Raw genomic sequence first — 7068 nt, 5'->3', positions numbered from 1 at the left:
GCTTTATTAGGGTTTGGTAATCTGATCTGAAATTTAATGCTTTTGCATGTTTTTTTATTTGTATTATTTCTTGGATTCTTCAAAACATGTTAATATGGTATGAGTCTTTTTTCCTGTCAAATTCCGAAATTTTGTGTCTGAATATGAGGAACAAAATTTTGTCGTTTTTTCCAGTCCAATAAATAAAAAACCGTCCAAGTTTCGTTTATATTTTGTATAACAAAATCAATTGAAATAATCCAAAGGATTCAAAAATAAAATATAATATAGGGTGTTAACTTGGGAAAAAGTGTTTTTTTGTGCTGTAACTTTTCTGGCGGACTCTGTCCACATGAGTGTTTACAGTAAAACCTACCAGCGGTTAAGGGTAAAGTTCATTTGCTTCATCCCTGGGACACCCTGAATAATTTGAAAAAACTAGTGTTGACATAGTTAGTAGTTAGTTAGAATTAGTATTTGCAATATCTTTTAACAGACTTTTTAAATATGTCGGTTTTACAGGTAACTTTCTTTAACAGTTGGTTGATATATTTTCTGCTTATCCCGCCACCATTGTGACTTAATGCATCAAGAAAAGTACATGATATTAACTAACCAAAACTGGCACTATTGCACAATTTCAGTCCAGAGCACAATTTTTCTGCTCTGTAAATACTCTTCTTCTATATTAATCCTATTTTCTGAGCGTCCAACTTTCACATAAGCCTATAAATTCACCCATAGGTACCCTCCAAAGATGCGCAATTAGGATAGCAAATAATGTCGTCCCAAGTACAATAGATAAAACTAAGCCCTCAGGTGCCATATTAGGAAAACCGATCGTATATTTTTCCATAGATCTGGAACGATTCAAGTCCAAGAAAATTTCATTGTCGCAAAAGCGAACAAAAAACGATTTCATTTCGAGGCATATGGATCTGCCATATGACATTTAAAGTTGACGAGACTTCGGGGAGCTGTTTACTACACCAATCTTACACCGAGCCCGGCTCGGGGATCGAGAAGCAAATTTAAGGGTAAATAAATTGAAAAGTGACATCTTTTATGGTTGTGCGCCCTCAGGGTATTATCGCCGAAATCAAATCTACCCGAGCCATTTGTGCGGCGGTTATTATTTTTTTGTTTTGCTCTCGAACTTTGTCATGTTGAAGATCGGTTGGGTTTTATCAAAATTACTCGAATTTATTAGCCTAATTCTTTTAGGGCTTAATTAGCTTTGTGTGATCCTAATTTTACAAGCACTTCCTGCTCCGCGCTTAATTACTATTTTAGCGCTGCTACGGTTTTTTTAAAGTTATTTGATATCCTCATTTTACAACATCAGTTTTCATGGTTTGCAAGACTATTTGGATCGGTGCAAAAAAGCTGTAACCTTCCTTTAAATTGTTACTTGATACGGAGCTTCTTCAAAAGATTAAGATTGAGGAAAATACGAGTACGTTTAAATGGGGTTCTATGCGTAATCCTGGGGCTTCTTTTGATTCAAGATTCAGTCGCTTTAATTTTCTTTCATTACCTTCTCTCTGAAGAACCACTTTGGTGTTATTAACCAGCTGAGAACAGACTCATTTGACATCATTGTTATACATTTGCAATGAAACAAGAGCCACCCAAATTCCGAACTCCGTTGAGATGGAAAATTAATTTGGTTTTATTGAAATCATTTTATGTCTCGTCTTAATCAGGAACTTTCGCATGTTGCTGATGGTGCTGAACTGACAGACACCCCTTAACACCACAATGGCTTCTAATAGCCGATACATAAAAATATAAATATTGAGGAAAGATTTCCGGGCCAAGAAAGGAGCTTCGGATCTAGTCGTTAAATTTTTAACGAGACTGTCGAACTGCGCTCCTTGATCCTGCCTAGCGTGAAACATCATTAAATTTAAAGCTAATGATGATGGCAGCGGCACTAATCCGCAAGTCACGTCACCCGATAAAATTTTACGGGGGCTAATGGAAAATATTAATTGGGATGGAGATTTCAGCGAAGATTGTGCAGAAAATTGAATTTCCTTGAAGACACCAGGATGGTATAATGGCACCCATACCATCCAAGCCAGGTTTCGTTAACATCCGTTATTTGAACTTGATTACCTTTAATTCGCCACCACCCTGTAGATTTTTTTTTGTGTATCTGCAAATGCGTGAAAGGACAATCCGTTCTCATGTTATCTCAATGTTTAGGAAATTAATAAAATCACTCGAGCTTTCAAATTTTAATCAAATATGCCTGGTATTTTGTCATCTCCTGTAAGTAAGTATGTTAACACTCAAAGGCAAATCGGAGATTCTTAACGAGAGCAATTTTTAAATTCTCTCGAGCGTTTTTCCTCGGCATCTTGAAGAAATGGGCTCGAATTAAGCGACTTTTTCTTGGGGATTTGTTAGTGATTTGGGTAAAGAGCTTGATTGATGGTAATTTAGTAACCAGGATTTTAACAGTATAAAGCGGGGTGGAATATGCTTTTTATTTATTATTAATCAGAAGTTATTATAATGAAATGACAAACATTAATGACAGCATTAATTAATAGAAATATGCATTTAAAAAACCAGCTGAAATTAGCCGCGGTTCAGTCTTTAGTTCGAAATAGTATGTCTACTTAGTTGCAGTCATACAAATAGTTTTTAATTTTCTTAAAAAAAAATGTTACTCATTAAACGCCATACATTACTTGTAACCTAAAAATGCAATTATCAGGTTATTTTCTTCTGCTGTATCCGAGGTTTTTTTTAATTTGGCTTTAGCTTAAGAGTACGCTATCTATTTGTTAGTTTGTAAATGCAGAATATTGCCTCGATAAATGAAAGAATTTCGAGTAATGATATGCATATCCGGCAAATTGAATAAAACATTAACAAATCAATTTTCCACCACTTGTGTTTTGCCTCAAAACCCTTTTCGCGACATTGAATATGAAAAATTTATTTTTCTTGAAACGCAGCTTACACCCACATTTTATAAATAAGTACGAAAGTTTTCAGTAACTTTTGTTATTAAAAAAATATATTTGACACCAATCGCTATTACTTTGGTTTTCTGCTTTGAAATGCCAATATCTATGCGGATAAAGGATTTAACAAAAAATCGATTTATTTGAAAGACACTAACGCGACTCATAACAATACGGTATGAAAGTTGGAAGGGCTTTTAATTATTTTTTTGCGATGATGCCAACATAAGAGGCCGCTTATTGTGCCACCCTTTTAAGCCGGTGTTCGCTTACTCCTGGAATTGGCTATCCAGGGATGGAGTAAACATTTTCGAGTCACCTGTTTTCCACATGAGAATATCTGATTAAACAAAATGGGAGAATGTGATTTTAGTATGGAATTTAAATCAACATTTAAGGATGTTTTTGTTTTTTGATTTTTAGTAGATATATTCAATTAAGAATTCGGCTTTAAAAAATTTAATTATTTTCTTAAAATATTGTAATTTAATGTTAAATTTAATTATTACTGTAATTTTTGAACATATTTACTGCTTATGTATTCAGTTTTCATGAATTTTACAAATTTACAAGTTTGATCTTCTATATTGCTGTTTACATTGATTGAGTAGTTTGGTGATTGATTTAGTTAGAATTGTGAAAAGGCGCCTTGAAAATTTTACTAAGAAACTGCAAGAAAGACGTTCAAATTAAAAAACAATATATCAGCAAAACCCTGAAAAAATGAATCAATTTTTTCTTCCGATAAATGGAATATTTACCAATCCCAGTTTGTATAGTTTATATTTTATATTACGTTTAAAAAAATTAAGGTTGTTTTTAGTCTAACGGTCGCCTAACGTTGAAAAATTAGCGCTCGCAGCATGTTTCAGCAAAAACACATCTAACTGTGGGTTTTACACAGTTTTTTAGGTCGATATTCATAACTTGCTAAAGTATGACACACCATTTATTTTGTATAAGGAACCGCTAGGTTCGTTTTTATTTACGTGTAATAAATAATGTCAATATGTTATGAAATAATTCAGAAAAAGAGGCAAAAATCAAGTTAGAAAAAAGTTACTATATGAAAATATGTTTAGAAAGGTAGGTGGTTTAAGAATAGTTTGAGAATTCTTTTAGTGGTATTTTGCTTGACTAGATTCTAATTATCGCGAAATCCAGTCCTGTCAGCGAACGTTTCTCGCAGCCCGAATTGTCCCGTAAATATATCATCAAAACACCTTTACATCACCCAAGTATGCGAGGAATTAGAGCGGGACCAAGAAAACCGAGAGAAAAAGGACGCAGATAGAAAGATTCTTTTAAGAAAGACGAGAGCGAGAAGGTGGCAGGTTATCGCGGACGTGGGACAGAGCAAGCGACGTATAAAAAAGAAGAAAAGACGTTTATAAGTGTTGCGCGCTTGCGTCTCGGGCGTCGGTAAACCTCTAAGAAACGACGTCGGTCTGAGGGCAAAAATCCGCCGTCTTTCCTGGTTGGTGGCATCGGCGGCGGTGGCGGTCTACCTCAACACGCCCCGCCCACTTGCCACCCTTTGGCCACCCACAACGATCCCCTCAACTACTTTTATACTCTTTCTTAATGTCAGAATATTTCGCGACAGAAAAGAACGCGGCAGGGCGGCTATTTTGCCCGTCTCAGGCGCTTTTTCCGACGGCTAACTCATACTGTGCGCTTTCCATTTTTCGACTAGTTGTGTTGTGTGGTGTTTGCGCGGGAGCTTCTATAAGTAGGTATCTCACCAAAAAATTACTTTGCTCATACTTTCAAACCGAAAAAACCTATCAAAAAAGTCCAATTGGGTTTTTCTGAGTGTCTTCTTCAGTTTTTCGGTCTTTTTATAGTAGTCTATTTCTGGTGTGAAGGTCTGAGAATACAGCGTTGGAGCAGGAGGTTTCGCATGCACAATAATCTAAGTTCTAGTTATTTTAGTCTTTGCCATATTTATGCACTCCACTGCATTATTCAAAGTAATTTAATTTTCTCGTTTCTCATGATTAACCTTCTGGATCATCTTACATTAATCACATCAAACACATGCCGCTCCCGTCTAAGACAAGTGTTGCAAAACGTTCCTCTATCGCCTAATTAGCTTTTTTATGTCGCTCGGCGCCCTTCGCCAAAGTCTCCCCTCGATTTTGTACCAGGAGGGTGAGAACATACACTGCTCAAATAATAAGGGCTTAAATTCAAGTTTATGTGTAATTTTCGACAACATTGACGGATGCTTTAAATTGTTTTTGCATAAAAAGCTTTTGAAATCAAAAGGAAACATTTTTAGAGACAATTAAACTGTAGGTATGTTGTTTTGTTTCGTCAAGAATGCGATTTCGGTTATGGTTTTTGTAAAGCAGCAGCAGAACTTCGCTTAGTAAATATTTTGAAAAATTGACCAACTTTTTAATTTCGAATGCAGATGTCAAGTTTTAGCAATGTTCCAAACGCTACAAACGTATTTTAGTTACCGTCATGTTTTTTCAATAATTTGTTTTATTTTGTATCGTGCACTCTTATTTTGGAAAATTTTATAATTCTTCCTCATCCTTTCAGCTAGTTATTTAGAAATAAACTGCTGTATAGGTTTCTGCTATTAAATAAACCAGTACTTAAGCATTCTTTTTGATTGATGATGATGAGGATTTTGCCAGTCAAAACTGGGAAAAGTAGAGATTCAAAATTGCAATATTTCTGGAGGCCTCTTTTCAAATCGGAAAATTAATAAGAAAACTACATTTCAATACAAATAACTAATACATATAAATTTAATCTTTTAGCTTCATTTGAAAATTCAGTCGGGTGTTTTGGCACCTAAACATGATTTTGAGTCTTTCGAAACGGATAAACTTAGTGCAAATTAAATTTTCAATTATATGTATATATATTATCAAAACTGCTTCTGAAAAAGAAGTTTGCAGTTCATCTAGTTCTATGTTAGAATGTTAAAATTTGGCGGGTCGTTGTACAATATCATTAATAATTATAAATGCAACTGCGTGCTTTTTCGACCTGATTTTATATTTTAAGTTTTCTTTCGTTTTATGGTATTTTATTATACTTATACAATCTATACATTATATATAATGTAAAACTAAAAGAGAACATTTTCGTATGCCACACTCGGTTCACTCAATAAAACAGCTATAGAAATATGTTTTATAAATGTGAAGTTTTCAAAAATTATGAGTTTGATTATTAAACGGTAGCATAATTTTTGTGTACATGATGCACCGATTAACCGACGGCTGTTAGACAAACTTAACAAACACATATAAAGAAGACTAAAAGGAAAGTCTTAGTGTTAGGTACTTCATTTATTAAGGATTTTTTGCTGATGCTTTGAAGAGGTTTGCGAGTAGCGATAAAATTGGGCAATTGGCGCAAAAATACGAAATGGCCTATGGAGAACAAGGGTGTCAAAGATGAATCATAAATCAGCTGATTTTTGCGCCCCCGTTCCGAGCAGTTAACTGGACCAAAACGTGCGCGGCTTGTCAAATATTTCGTTGTTCACCCCTCTTTGATATACTCCCTTACAAAAGACGGGGATAATGGTTTCGAAGTTTATCAAACCTGGACAACACCTGCTTGCTGGTTTCTAATTGATGGATGTTTTGGAGATTTTTATTACATTGAAAACGTTAAGTGGGTATCTACAGTTTATTCATCATTTTATAGAGATTTTTTCACATTCTTAGAAAGTGAGTTAGTGCGCACTTTATATAAATAGCTTTGGCTCAAAGACAATTCCAAATTATTTGCTACAATTTAAAATTTTGGCGTCAATAAAATCAAATCGGTTATTCAAACTGCCTTGCTTTATAACTTCGTGTTTTTGTAGAGGGGCTACATTTGGGCCTAGGACAAACTGTTAAGTTTCAGGTTTACTGAAGGAGTTTTTATGTTTTTCTTAAAATATATTTGCAAATGAGTTACGACTATATGATATAAGACTGTTCACTTTACTCACTTCTTCTTCCTCCCGGTTCAAATCTGACAAAGTTTATCTCCAGCTCCCAAATTGACATAACAGCTTCAAGAAATTGGCTGTTTGTGGAAGATTTTTCATACTCAGTTGCTAACCGAGAAAATGTCCAGTTACGAATTC

This window comes from Dendroctonus ponderosae, unplaced genomic scaffold (assembly GCF_020466585.1).
Source record: "Dendroctonus ponderosae isolate FM_Combo_2020 unplaced genomic scaffold, Dpon_F_20191213v2 Dpon_F_20191213_2, whole genome shotgun sequence".
NCBI lineage: Eukaryota > Metazoa > Arthropoda > Insecta > Coleoptera > Curculionidae > Dendroctonus > Dendroctonus ponderosae.
Note: the sequence above shows the minus strand (reverse complement) of the source record.